At 38.9% G+C, this 12,151-nt stretch overlaps 2 long non-coding RNA genes across 3 annotated transcripts in view; one reads left to right on the top strand and one right to left on the bottom strand.

Annotated features, from left to right (window-relative positions):
- The window catches only part of LOC113604569 (uncharacterized), a 69,000-nt gene extending 60,319 nt beyond the window's left edge, over nucleotides 1–8,681 (bottom strand). Inside the window, exon 1 of the long non-coding RNA XR_008297535.1 lies at nucleotides 8,430–8,681. This is a non-coding gene — a long non-coding RNA (uncharacterized LOC113604569). The remainder of the gene's footprint in view (nucleotides 1–8,429) is intronic.
- LOC113604568 (uncharacterized) lies at nucleotides 7,363–11,440 on the top strand. Of its 2 annotated transcripts, none has more exons than XR_003426546.2 (3): nucleotides 7,363–7,593; nucleotides 9,636–9,743; nucleotides 11,035–11,440. It is a non-coding gene; the product is annotated as an uncharacterized LOC113604568 (long non-coding RNA). The 2 variants fall into 2 exon arrangements; XR_008297536.1 differs by lacking the exon at nucleotides 7,363–7,593 and adding an exon at nucleotides 8,232–8,891.
- The last annotated feature ends 711 nt before the right edge of the window (nucleotides 11,441–12,151 follow it).

Genomic DNA, 12,151 nt, shown 5'->3' with positions numbered 1-12,151 from the left:
ACTATTAATTTTGGCTCAGGTCATGATGTCACCATTTGTGACTTCGAGCCCCATGTTGAGCTCAGTGCTGACGGTGAGAAGCCTGTTTGGGATTCTCTCTCTCTCTGCCCCTCCCCCGTGCTCTCTCTTTCAAAATAAATAAACTTAAAAAAATAAATATGTAAGTACCTTTTTTCTTCTCATTAAATATTCATCAATAAGCCAATAAACCCTACCTGTTTCAATATATGTTACAATAATGTCTTTAAATCAAATTGTTTCTATTGAAAAGCCCCATACAAATATGTGGCCAGGGATCTCCACACCCAGGGGCAGCCCCAGCGATATGTATCAGTGACCAAGGACCTAGGATCCACTGTGTGCTAAGCACTCCAAGCCTGGGACATGTATTAACACTAATCTCTAATCCTCACATCCTCTCTGTTGGGTAAGTTTTTTTTTTCTAATTAACATCTTAAAAAGAGAAACAATTGAAGCTAAGCAACTTGTCCAAGGCTATGAATACAATATGAGTCAAGCGTGGATTTATTTCTACCCTGTTCAGCTCCCAAGACCAAGCTCTCTCTTATTAAATCATGAATATGAGCAATGGTAATGTATAACTCTACAAAGCAGATGTTTGGGAAGACATACATACATATACATAATTTTACTACTAGCAAAAATATCTTTTGGAATCACCTCATTTGAAACGCCTTGAAAGAGTGTTTAAACCATGAAAACCACAACAATGGATAACAACCATTATCTTTACACAGGGGCAGGGACAGTCATCATTGGCTCCAAACCTCTCTTGTATTCCCTGCTTCACTTGCCTGGCCCCACAGAGGAGGAAGAGTATTGGGTTATGGGAACACGTGAGAGGTCAGATGAATGTGGGTCTAGTACCCAGAGTACATTAAGGAGAGTAGCAGATTGAGGTTCATTTCTGTGCTCTCTGCTGGCAATGAGTACAGTCAATTGATAACACAGATATAATTGGCCAAAGGCTATAAAAGAAAATTGCTGGACATCATATTGCTGCACACCAAGGTCTACTTATATGGTACATTTAACTTTTCAAAGCACTTTAATATGAATTATATAATGTCAGCCTCTTCAGGCTGTGTGGGGACGATTAGAAATGCAACTTGTCAACTCTGTACTTGAAATGTGTTTGTAGTCTGAAAATATGTACTCACAGAATGCTAGTGCTGCTTAAGACCGGCGTGACCTAGGATCAGCTAGGTTTTTATTTTCTGACATCAGAAAAGATGTGTAAACTTGAAATGGAGGTAACGATGAATGATGTAATATTAAAGTTACATGTTTTTGCCCTCATGAGCTAGTTGGCCTTAGACAATTGTAACTATTAATTTTGACCTTAGACTAATATCCTTTCATCTAAAACATTATATGATTTATGTTAAAATGGGATAGTTCTCTGTATATAGCTACGTGTGGACAGGAAGCATTGTCAACGTAATCATTCAATGAGGTAAAAGGCCATTAAAATTCATTGATTTTTCAAGAAATTTCAGTACTTTCTCTTGTCATGATCTTGGATCAGAACTGGATTAAATGATGGGTCAACCCAGTAGTTGTCACAGCTGCCTACAAGAGATGCTTAAACATCATGGAAATTGATGAAAACCTAAAATAAAAACACAGATCCAGTCCACTCATTCAGGTTGTTACTCTTTAGATAACCAGAAAAAAAAATACAATTTTGTCTCTCTCTTCTCTGCATATAAAAAAAATGTCTTATTTTGAATTGAAAAGCATTACAGTATTAAATATGTAAGCCCAGGCCTGGGTGGTTCAGTTGGTTAAGAGTCTGACTTTGGCTCAGGTCATGATCTCACGGTTTGTGGGTTCGAGCCCCACGTTGGGCTCTGTTCTGACCCTGGAGCCTGCTTCGGTTTCTGTGTCTCCCTCTCTCTCTGCCCCTCCTCTGCTTGTGCTCTGTTTCTCTCTGTCTCTCAAAAATAAATAAAAATGTTAAATTTTTTTTAAATGTGTAAGCCAAAATGCCTCCTAAGGGAGATGCTGGGGAATCTTTCACTTTCTGAGCATAATCAATATGTGTCCCCTCATCAAAATGGCTTTAGATAGACAGAATTTATATGAAGTAGTGGGTTAAGTCATATGGTTTGCAGTAAGAATCTGGGATAGAGCTAAATTACTATATATAATAAATCAAGAGAGAATAGTGGTGGTTTTAGTGGTATTGAGTGGAGAGGGCTGTGGTAACACAGGATGGAGGCAGAGCAGAGAGAAGGGAAAGGGGACTCCTGATGTATGGGAGGTCAAGAAGGGAAACTTGGGAGAGGAATATATAATGAAAAATTTTGAAATGAATATTATACACTGAGAAATACAATCCCTTTCCATGTGACCTGTGTTAGGTTTAATAAAATCACCATTATTTATTAATGTTCCTTTGCAAAGAGAGTTTTATTTGGGGAGAGCCCAAAGGAAAGGGCCAAGTTACAAACTTAAAGAAAGAAGTATATAACTTTTTTATCATTAGAGAATTATTTTCATAAAAAAAATAAGCTGATAGAATCAGGAGAAAGAGACAAGCCATTGTGGTTAGAGAGTTCTAGTACATGCTTCTCGAAAGCAGATAGGTACAGGAAACAAACCATCACAAATATCAAAGTTGAATAATGTAATTAATAAGCTCAAACTAGGGGTGCCTGGGTGACTCAATCCAGGTTAAAGCATCCAACTCTTGGTTTTAACTCAGGTCATGATCTCAATTTTCAACTCTTGGTTTTAGCTCAGGTTATGATCTCAATTTTCACAGACCTATAACTCCAAACCTCCAGGTTTGAGCCTCACGTTGAGCTCTGCACTGATGTGCAGAGCCTCCTTGGGATTCTCTTTCTCTTCTCTCTCTGTCCCTCTCTCTCTCTCTCTCTCTCTCTCTCTCTCTCACAATAAGTAAACATTAAAAAATAAGCTCAAACTAATAGCTATAAACGTTAGATACTGCGCAGAGAATACATACGTTAAGCAATCACTAAATATATGTGAAATAGTTCAATTACCCTAATGTTTGGATAACTGACTCTATAGTATACCCAAAACCTGGCACTTCAACTTAATTTAGCATAGGCCACCTTTGAGTCTACATTTTGGACAGCTAACCAAGAAAACTGTTAAAGTCATTTCTAGCCCTTTAGCTTTGAATACAGAATCTCTGACGAGTGAGCCCTATCATTACATTTATCCTGATATAATTTTAAAAAATATAATGTTCATTTTATTTTTGAGAGAGAGAGAGAGAGAGAGAGAGAGAGAGAGAGAGAGAGAGCAAGGGAGGGGCAGAGAGAAGGGGAGACACAGACTCCAAAGCATGCTCCAGGCTCTGAGCTGTCAGCACAGAGTGTGACATGGGCTTGAACCCACAAACCACGAGATCATGACCTGAGCTGAAGTCAGACACTTAAATGACTGAGCCACCCTGGCATCCCTATGCTGATGTAAATTTATATTGCTTCCGTCTTGATCCTATACTTTAAAAATCTATTCCTACACATATTTCCCAGCGTTCTGGAAAAGTCATTATACTGTGTATATCAGATCTCCTCATGGATCATACTTTGTGTTTCATCCTTTGAGGCCTACTGAGTCCTGAGTTTAGTTATAGGTCTGTAAGCAAATAGAGATAGTGAGAGTAGTTCCTGAGGAATATCAGTTGTACCTTGCCAGATAACTACCTCCAGAGAAGCAGGTACAGGTTCTTCAGCCAAGAGAAGACTAACCTCATTAGGCAGAGGTTCAAAGTCTTCTTCTATAGACAAAGAAGGCTTGGCAGAATTTTGAGGTTCCAAGTACCAAGCTTCACTGGAATATGCCTATATGATCCCTTTTCAATTATTCAGGTGCTATTCCAACTATATCAATGATCCAACTTTAACAATAGAGATCCTCTAGAATTCAGAACTCAATCTGCATTTGTAATTCAGGCATCCCCAGGATAAGGCACTGGGTTTGATTTTGAGAAATATCTTCCTTATGGCTATAACAGTTAAGAGTTTCCTTTAGGACAATTATTGAAGCGTTCAGTCCCTTAGGCAGACCTTAAACTTGGAATTTAAAGCCCTGAGCTCATTATTTTCCCTTCCCTCATTTATGCAGCCTAACAGCCAACCAACCCCATTATACTCCTTATTTTCACTACAATGTTCTATGGCAGCAATTACTAGGCCTCCCAGAGCAATTGGCTTCTATAGGCACATGTTTACAGTTATCTGTAGGTGATAATTTAAGTAATCATTGTGAAATTGTGTGCCATGCATGGCCAAGATACTTTTTCCCCTGGAAATGAGGTCATTAAGGCCTATAAGTCTAATCTGACCAGAGGATCCAGTCCAGAAAACTCAAAACCATTTCAGAGAACTAATCCTAAAGATTCTATTCCTCTGGAATCACTCTCAGCACCAAATTCCATACCAATCAGCCTCCTATACCATAATCAATTAGGATTTGCAGCTTATATGTATGAAGTACATGTAACTATGGCCATAGATACAGATGCAGCTATATAGAGATAGAGGTACATAAATACAGATCTAGATTGGGTACAAGATTTGCTATACAGATGTGACCTTTAGACAACCATGGGAGTTTGTGAGTCAGTGTCTGTAAGGCTACTGTCTGTGCATTTAATGCTGGAGCCAGTCTGCAGGACAGGCAGTCAGGAAGGAAAGATGATGTAATGTAGGGAAGAGAGCAAAGACAAGCTGTGACCCCAAATAAGAGCTGGAACGTAAAAGGATAGACTGAAACACACCTGTGAACTGGATAGTATGGATGTAGAACAAGAGAGGCTATTGCTACTGTCCATCATCACAGAATCTGACACACACCTGGCTCAAGAATCAGGGTGACTAAAGGAGGATCGGGGGAAGGAGGGGCTCCAGGCAGCCCTTTTACTATCTCATTGTTCTGTCAGTTTCTGACGGAGGAGTATTGAACTCAGCTACAAATGTGGAGATGTCTATTTCTCCTTTAAATTCTATCATTTTTGCTCCGTGTACTTTGAAGATTTATTATGAGATGCATACTTATTTGATTGTGATATTTTTTTTGAAATCGACTATTCTGTCATTACAAAATGTCCCTCTTTGTCCTCAGTGATATTCCTTTCTCTGACCTCTATTTTGTCTGATATTATATGCCTATTCTAGCTATGTGTGTGGTTACTGTTCACATGACACAGCTTTGTCAATTCGTTTACTTTTAACCTATATGTATGTTGTTTTTTATGTAAAGTGTGTTTTATCAGATATCATCCAGTTTAGCTTTAAATCGCTAAACTAAAAACTAAACACCCTCTGTAAGGCTTACTGCAAAATCCCCTTTTGTTGGTTTTCCACAGTCAAATTCTTACTCTTGAAGTGCCACTGTATTAATGTATGTTTTCAGAAGGCCAGCTTAAAATAGAAATATATTTCTTGAGCTGAAGGGCACGTCAACAAATTTGTTACCAATCATCACCATATGAGTAGAAGGAATATTCCAGAGGGATTGCAACCCAGTGTAGGTAAACTCTGAAGCCTAGACAGGATTTAAAATGGAAATGGAGGCGCACCTGGCTGGCTCAGTCAGTTAAGTGTCCGACTTCAACTCAGGTCATGATCTCATGGTTCGTGAGTCCGAGCCCTGCGTCGGGCTCTGTGCTGACAGCTCAGAACCTGGAGCCTGCTTTGGATTCTGTGTCTCCTTCTCTCTCTGTCTCTCTCTCTCTCTCTCTCTCAATCTCTCTCTCTCAAAAATAAACAAACATTAAAAAAAATGGAAATGGAATATGTAGGATGGCGTAAGTGACCATACATAATATAAAATAGATATACAAGTCAGGGGAGGGGGGTGGTAGACAAGAGAAAAGAAAGGAAGTAGATGTCTAAAAAGCATCAAGGGCAATGAAAAGAATTTCATGGTAGGTTTTAGAAGGAGAGAAGTAACTATTAAAAAAAAAAAGGCTTAGTAAATTTCTCAGTTTTTCTTAGGGCCAGACCTATATACTATCTTCAGTTAATCTCATTTCAGCTGGTCTATTTAGGATGTGGAAACCCTCAGAAAGGCCATCAGAAATAGAAGGACAGAGGTTCAATATGTCCTGAGTTAACTCAGTTCTCCCAAACAGTTCTTTTGTAACTTAACATTTTAACCTGTTAAATTCTGTATCATCTCCAAATTCTCACTATCAAGAGAGATGTCTCACTGCTTAGACCAACTATGGGCTTACACTATATTTGTGGTTCAGTTTTTTCTTCTGTGGAAACCATCCCATTTTTTCTGATGGCACATTACTTTCATAATTCTCTTTTTGCTTGGGGCACAAAATGACTTTTTCCATCATAGTTAGCTGCATACCCAAAGTCTTGCTTATATTACAGTACTTAGGCTACATTTCTTTTCGGGCTTAGAGTGGCTGCATAATTCTCAATATCCCATCTGGCTTCAAATTGTTTAACCTAGTTAAAAGCTCTTCCAGCAAATAGAAAATGATCCCCACCTGCAATAGCCGAGGAGCACAAAAGCATAGTGTCACTTTGGATTCCAGATAGGCTAGGGACATATATCCTTACTAACAGTCATTGCACATGGTAACACGTGAAAATGCTGAGTCATAAAATACCATGGTATGCCACCACATCCTTATACACTTTCACATCTGCCTTAATTATGCTGCAGAGGAGGTGGGGGGCAATGGAAAATGGTAGAATAAAGCTGTCTTTCTTTGGCAGAACACTTCACTGCTTACAAAGAATTCCTACAGAATGTTCACTCATGTGATCATTCCAGTGTTGTGAAGAAGGCCTGAAATGATTCATTATTTTTTAATGGATGAAGAAGTTCCAGCTGAGTGGGAGACTTTCCCAAGGTCACACCAGTAGTAACTAATTGAGGCTGAATTCTAGCCTCCCGACTTCTGACCTATTGTCTCTGCTGGTTGATTTTTGGCAGGGAAAGATAAAATGGACAGAACTGGCTGGTTCTGTGAGGCTGAGAACTCAAGAAACCGACAGAGATCACTCTGTAAGTAAAGCAAAGCCAGAATTTCACTTTTGCTTGAGTTATTAATTTTTTATAGCATAGATCCATTTTCAGTTATTTTCTTAAGCCAAGTAAATGTCAAAAGAAAATCAACATTCACCTGTTCAACACCTACGGCAGCTGCCAACCTCCATGGCATATAGTACAAATAGTTTGGTCTGACTTGCTTTTATGGACCAATTGCCTCCTTCCATTTACCTCTGCCTGCTAAATTTTTTTAAAAAAATATTTATTTATTTTGAGACACAGAGAGAGAGAGTGTGTGTGTGTGTGTGTGTGTGTGTGTGTGCATGCATGCATGTGCAAGTGAGCAGGGCAGGGGCAGAGAGGGAGAGGGAGAATCCCAAGCAGACTGCTTGCTGTCAGCACAGAGCCCAATGTGGGGCTCCGTCCCACAAACCAAGAGCTGAGCCAAATTCAAGAGTTGGACGCTTAACCCGCTGAGCCACCCAAGCATCCCCTGCCTGCTAAAATTTTACCGGTTCTTTCAGACATATTTCAGAGATCACTTCCATGAAACCTCTGATCATCCTCAACCAAGTATGACCTTTCTTCTTTTGAACTGTTATTTTAGTTTACTTGTATTTATTTGTTCTTTTGTAATACTTTCTTTGAGCTGTTCAATTAAACAAGGAGGCCATTAGAAAGAAGGGGCTCTCATGCCATGGTGGCCTACGTAAGCAAACCAAAATCTAAGTCTGAAAATGCTTTAAGGCTGCAAAATCAAAACGTTAATGACAACCAAACCAAAAAGCCAACTAGACTTTAAGCTACAGGCAATCGATCACTTCCTTTCTTTGTTTCTGTGCTTTCTCTGCAGGAATATTTCCCCTGGTGCCTGTTCACAGAGTGCCCCTAAGCACTTCTGGTTTGGCAGTGTAAGATTCAAATTGATATTTTTCCAAAAACACTCTTAAAAATTTTAATATGCCCCACTTCATCTTGAAGAGGTCTAGCACCAGAAGAGGAAACCAAAAGAGATCACAGACACCCCCAGGAGTAAAGAGCAAGCAGACACAGGTACCTGTTGAGCCCCTTAAGCTTGCTGCTTTCTCCTTGCCTTGGAAGGTCCTGGGTAGGTCCCTCTTGGATCCTAGTTCCACGGCATTTGTGTTAAGAGCTTTCAGCCTTCATTTGAGCATTTCCTTTTCTGAACTAAGTCTGAAACCCGCCATATTTGGACTGGGTTCTGAGCTGGACTGGGTCCAGTATAAAGCCTTGGGTAAATAAACTTTTGTTTTAATGCTGAACAGCTAGGTTAATCTTACCAACGCTAAAGTGGAATCACAGTGGCCCCAGTGGAGAAATTTTAACCTGATAAATGTATCCATTTTTGGGATACTCTTGAGAAAAAGGAGTATTGCCCAAGTACTCACCATAAAGGGTGGAGGAGAAATAATCTTTCTTCCTCTACAGTTTCTGGTGACCAAGATGAGATCCACTGGGACACCCCACTCACTCCAGAGCCTGCAGATAGGATCTGGCGAAAACTGATAGAAATCAGCAAAAAGTAAGAATCCTTACTGAAGTCGGCTCTCCCAGATTTCCCTCTATGGTACATAGTGGAGAAAGGAAGATAAAATCGTTCCTTTCCAAATTCAAATTGTCAGGAAAAACATTTGTAAGCATTAGACCTTTGAACTGTGACTCATGGATTTGCTTCTGGGTACCAATTGGTTATTGATCCTTTCCCAGAAACAGTTAGTGCCTTTTTATTTTCTAGTGGTGTGTGCTGAGAGCCTAGCTTGCCTTTCTGCCTGCCTGGACATGTAGGTTCTTATATGCACAGGCAGGTGAACCTTCAGGTTGGGGGCTCTAAAATATGGCTGAACAGAAGTGTGAGTTGCCCGCCATTTGCTGCTAGGGCCCTACTAACTGTTGTTAGATCTCAGGGGAATTGTCTAAGTCTCTGTTTCTTCTGGCTATTTTTTGGAATGGCTCTTGATCTTGAGAGGGCAGTATCTTCTGCACCCTCTGTGGGGACACCATGGGATTTTTCCATTGCCTCCAGGAATAATTATTGTTTGTCCAGGCTGAAAATGGACAACATACTCAAAAGAATTTTTTTTAAGTCGCTCTGTGGTCAGAAGTTGGCCACATTGGAGGCTGCTATTTACAGCCTGATAGGAACTTTTTTTCAGGCCTTCTCCCCTAAGTGAAAATGAAACTATATACCCAGAGGGAAAGAAAAATTCTCTGAAGCTGTTTATGGAAGGATTTACTAAAACATTCTCAAGACACACAGCTCAAAATCTAAGACATAAGAATCTTTGATTTCTATCATAGTTGAAGGTCTTCTACCTAATATAAAGAAGAAAATTGATGATATGGTTGGATGTGTTCATAAACTTACCACACTATAGAATGCTATTGCAACAGGCTCAAAAGCTGCTTACTGCTAAATAATTTCACTAGAAATGAATGTTTCTAAGAATTCTAATCAATATATGCAATTCGAACTACTACGAGAGCTAAGGCCAAAAGAAAACACCTGTACATGAAAAATATGTTTGAAAAAAGTTGAATGTGTATTCAGAAAAGGAAAAGTATGAAGGAAATGTTTTATTTTTGTTGTTGTTAAGGTGTAAAAAAGAGAGTAACTGTGACTTAAAGTAAAATGACTGGTCGTTCCAGAGTGAGAAGGAGGAAAAGAAAGAATGGATAAGAGTGTTGCAGGAAAGGAATCTTGGGTAAGGAATGTTATGTGTGGTCAAGCTGGTTAAGATATTTTAATTTTAAAAGAATGTGTCTTAATATCAAAACTACACTGGTGCAAAATTAGAATCTGTTGTCTTTTTTTTTTCTGTGTTAGAAGGACAAAATGCACCTGGGTGGCCCAGTTGGTTAAGTGTCTGACTCCTGATTTCAGCTCAGGTCATGATTTCATGGTTCATAGGATACAGCCCCACATTGGGCTCTGTGCTGACAGTACAAAGCCTGCTTGGGTTTCTATCTCCTCTCTCCCTCTGCCGCTCGTCCTCCTCTCTCTCTCTCCCTCTCTCTCTCTCTCTAATAAATAAATAATTTTTTTAAAAGAACAAAATGCTCTTGGACTACTGATCTGCTCTTGATAAGAGATTGTGGAAGGTGTGTGTGTGTGTGTGTGTGCATGTGTTTTAACCATTTAAATAACCTCCCTAGAAAACCAAGATCTTGTGTCTTAAAATTATTTCTTGTGCCTCACGTTATCTTTCTCAGGTTTCTCATTACTTAAGAAAATCTACTCTTCTCAATATTAAGAGCTAAGTTTTGTTCAAAACTATGTAACCTTCTGTATTTGCCTTTAAAATCTTCTATTGCCACTTTGGTTAAATAGTTATTATTACATAACTTTGTGTGATCCTATTTAGTCAGATATTTAAAACTTTTGATGTTTTAACAACTTCCCAAAATCAAATTCTAAATGGAGTCTATTTGACTTCAAAGTAACTTGGAGATTTCCCAGAAGGCCCCTGAAAAAAAAATCTCAAAGAATTTGTCTCCATCTTGTAAAGGAGAAATATTAAACTATTCTGGTTTACTTGGTATGTTAAATGCCATGGGAAGCATTACCAAGCAAGAAGTGATAATAAACCTTATTAGGGCACATGTGTATGGTTATATGTTACTGATATAGGTATTCCAGAAATTGTGTGAAGTTTCTAAAAATTTGTTAGTACTCTCACTGTCCAGTTATTATTCTAAATTATTGTATGCCATGGAAATAACTGCATTTCCTTATCAAATGAACTCTCAGCTTTAAACGTGGCATGCATGGAGAGAGAGAGAGAGAGAACCAGGAAGGGGCAGAGAGAAAGGGACAGAGAGAATCTCAAGCACCTGTCACGAACCGCGAGATCATGACCTGAGCTGAAACCAAGAGTCAGACACTTAACCGACTAAGTCACTCAGATGCCCCTAACCACAGCCATTTTTTAAAAAGTCCTTTTGTCATTTGTAGCTATTTACTCTGAAACTTTTGCAAAAATGCTTCATCTTCAGGAGATTCATGGAAAAGACTCTGAGAACAACTCTGGAATACAGATTTCTGATAACTTGAAGATCATGGAGCTGAATGGGAGAAGAATTTCCAGAACTAATGGAAAAACTGGATTCAAGAAAATGAGAATAAAAAGATATTGAATGAAATGATGAGGATAATTATGATTACTTTTATAACTTTTTCTGTGAAGCATTCCTTATTGTTTTGATTTTCCAGATTTAAGGGAAGTTTCTTCTCTTTTTTCTTAATTACCTATGACTTAATGTTGTCAATATACCTTTGTCAAAAGAATGGAAACATTTACTTTTTCTCCCTATATAATCCCCCCATAATTCAGAAACTTATTGAGCATTCTTAATTTCATAGCAATATAATTATTTGCACAACTTCAATAGGAATCAGATCTCCTTATAATAGGACACAACTAGAAACATGGCTTTGACTAGACTATCATTTTTGAGAATAAGCATAAAATCAGATATAACCAGATAGACTGAATGAACTAATGTTGACTTTATGCAGACAATAAAATGCCCTTGGAAAAACTGGCCTGATATCCTGCTGACAGGATACCTTGAAGCTTTACCAGGTGAGTAAGGAAGGTTACTTCCTGGCAGTCCTGGGAACCTCAGGATATTGTGGAGACCTCAAAAAAAGAGGATTTAACATGGCCAACAGACACATGAAAAGATGCTCAACGTCACTCATCAGGGAAATACAAATCAAAACCACACTCAGATATCACCTCACGCCAGTCAGAGTGGCCAAAATGAACAAATCAGGAGACTATAGATGCTGGTGAGGATGTGGAGAAACGGGAACCCTCTTGCACTGTTGGTGGGAATGCAAACTGGTACAGCCACTCTGGAAAACAGGGTGGAGGTTCCTCAAAAAATTATAAATAGACTTACTCTATGACCCAGCAATTGCACTGCTAGGAATTTACCCGAGGGATACAGGAGTACTGATGCCTAGGGGCACTTGTACCCCAATGTTGATAGCAGCACTTTCAACAATAGCCAAATTATGGAAAGAGCCTAAATGTCCATCAACTGATGAATGGATAAAGAAATTGTGGTTTATATACACAATGGAATACTACGTGGCAATGAGAAA

The sequence above is a fragment of the Acinonyx jubatus genome, chromosome A1 (genome assembly GCF_027475565.1).
Source record: "Acinonyx jubatus isolate Ajub_Pintada_27869175 chromosome A1, VMU_Ajub_asm_v1.0, whole genome shotgun sequence".
Lineage (NCBI taxonomy): Eukaryota > Metazoa > Chordata > Mammalia > Carnivora > Felidae > Acinonyx > Acinonyx jubatus.
This window is presented reverse-complemented; position numbering and strand designations above follow the sequence as displayed.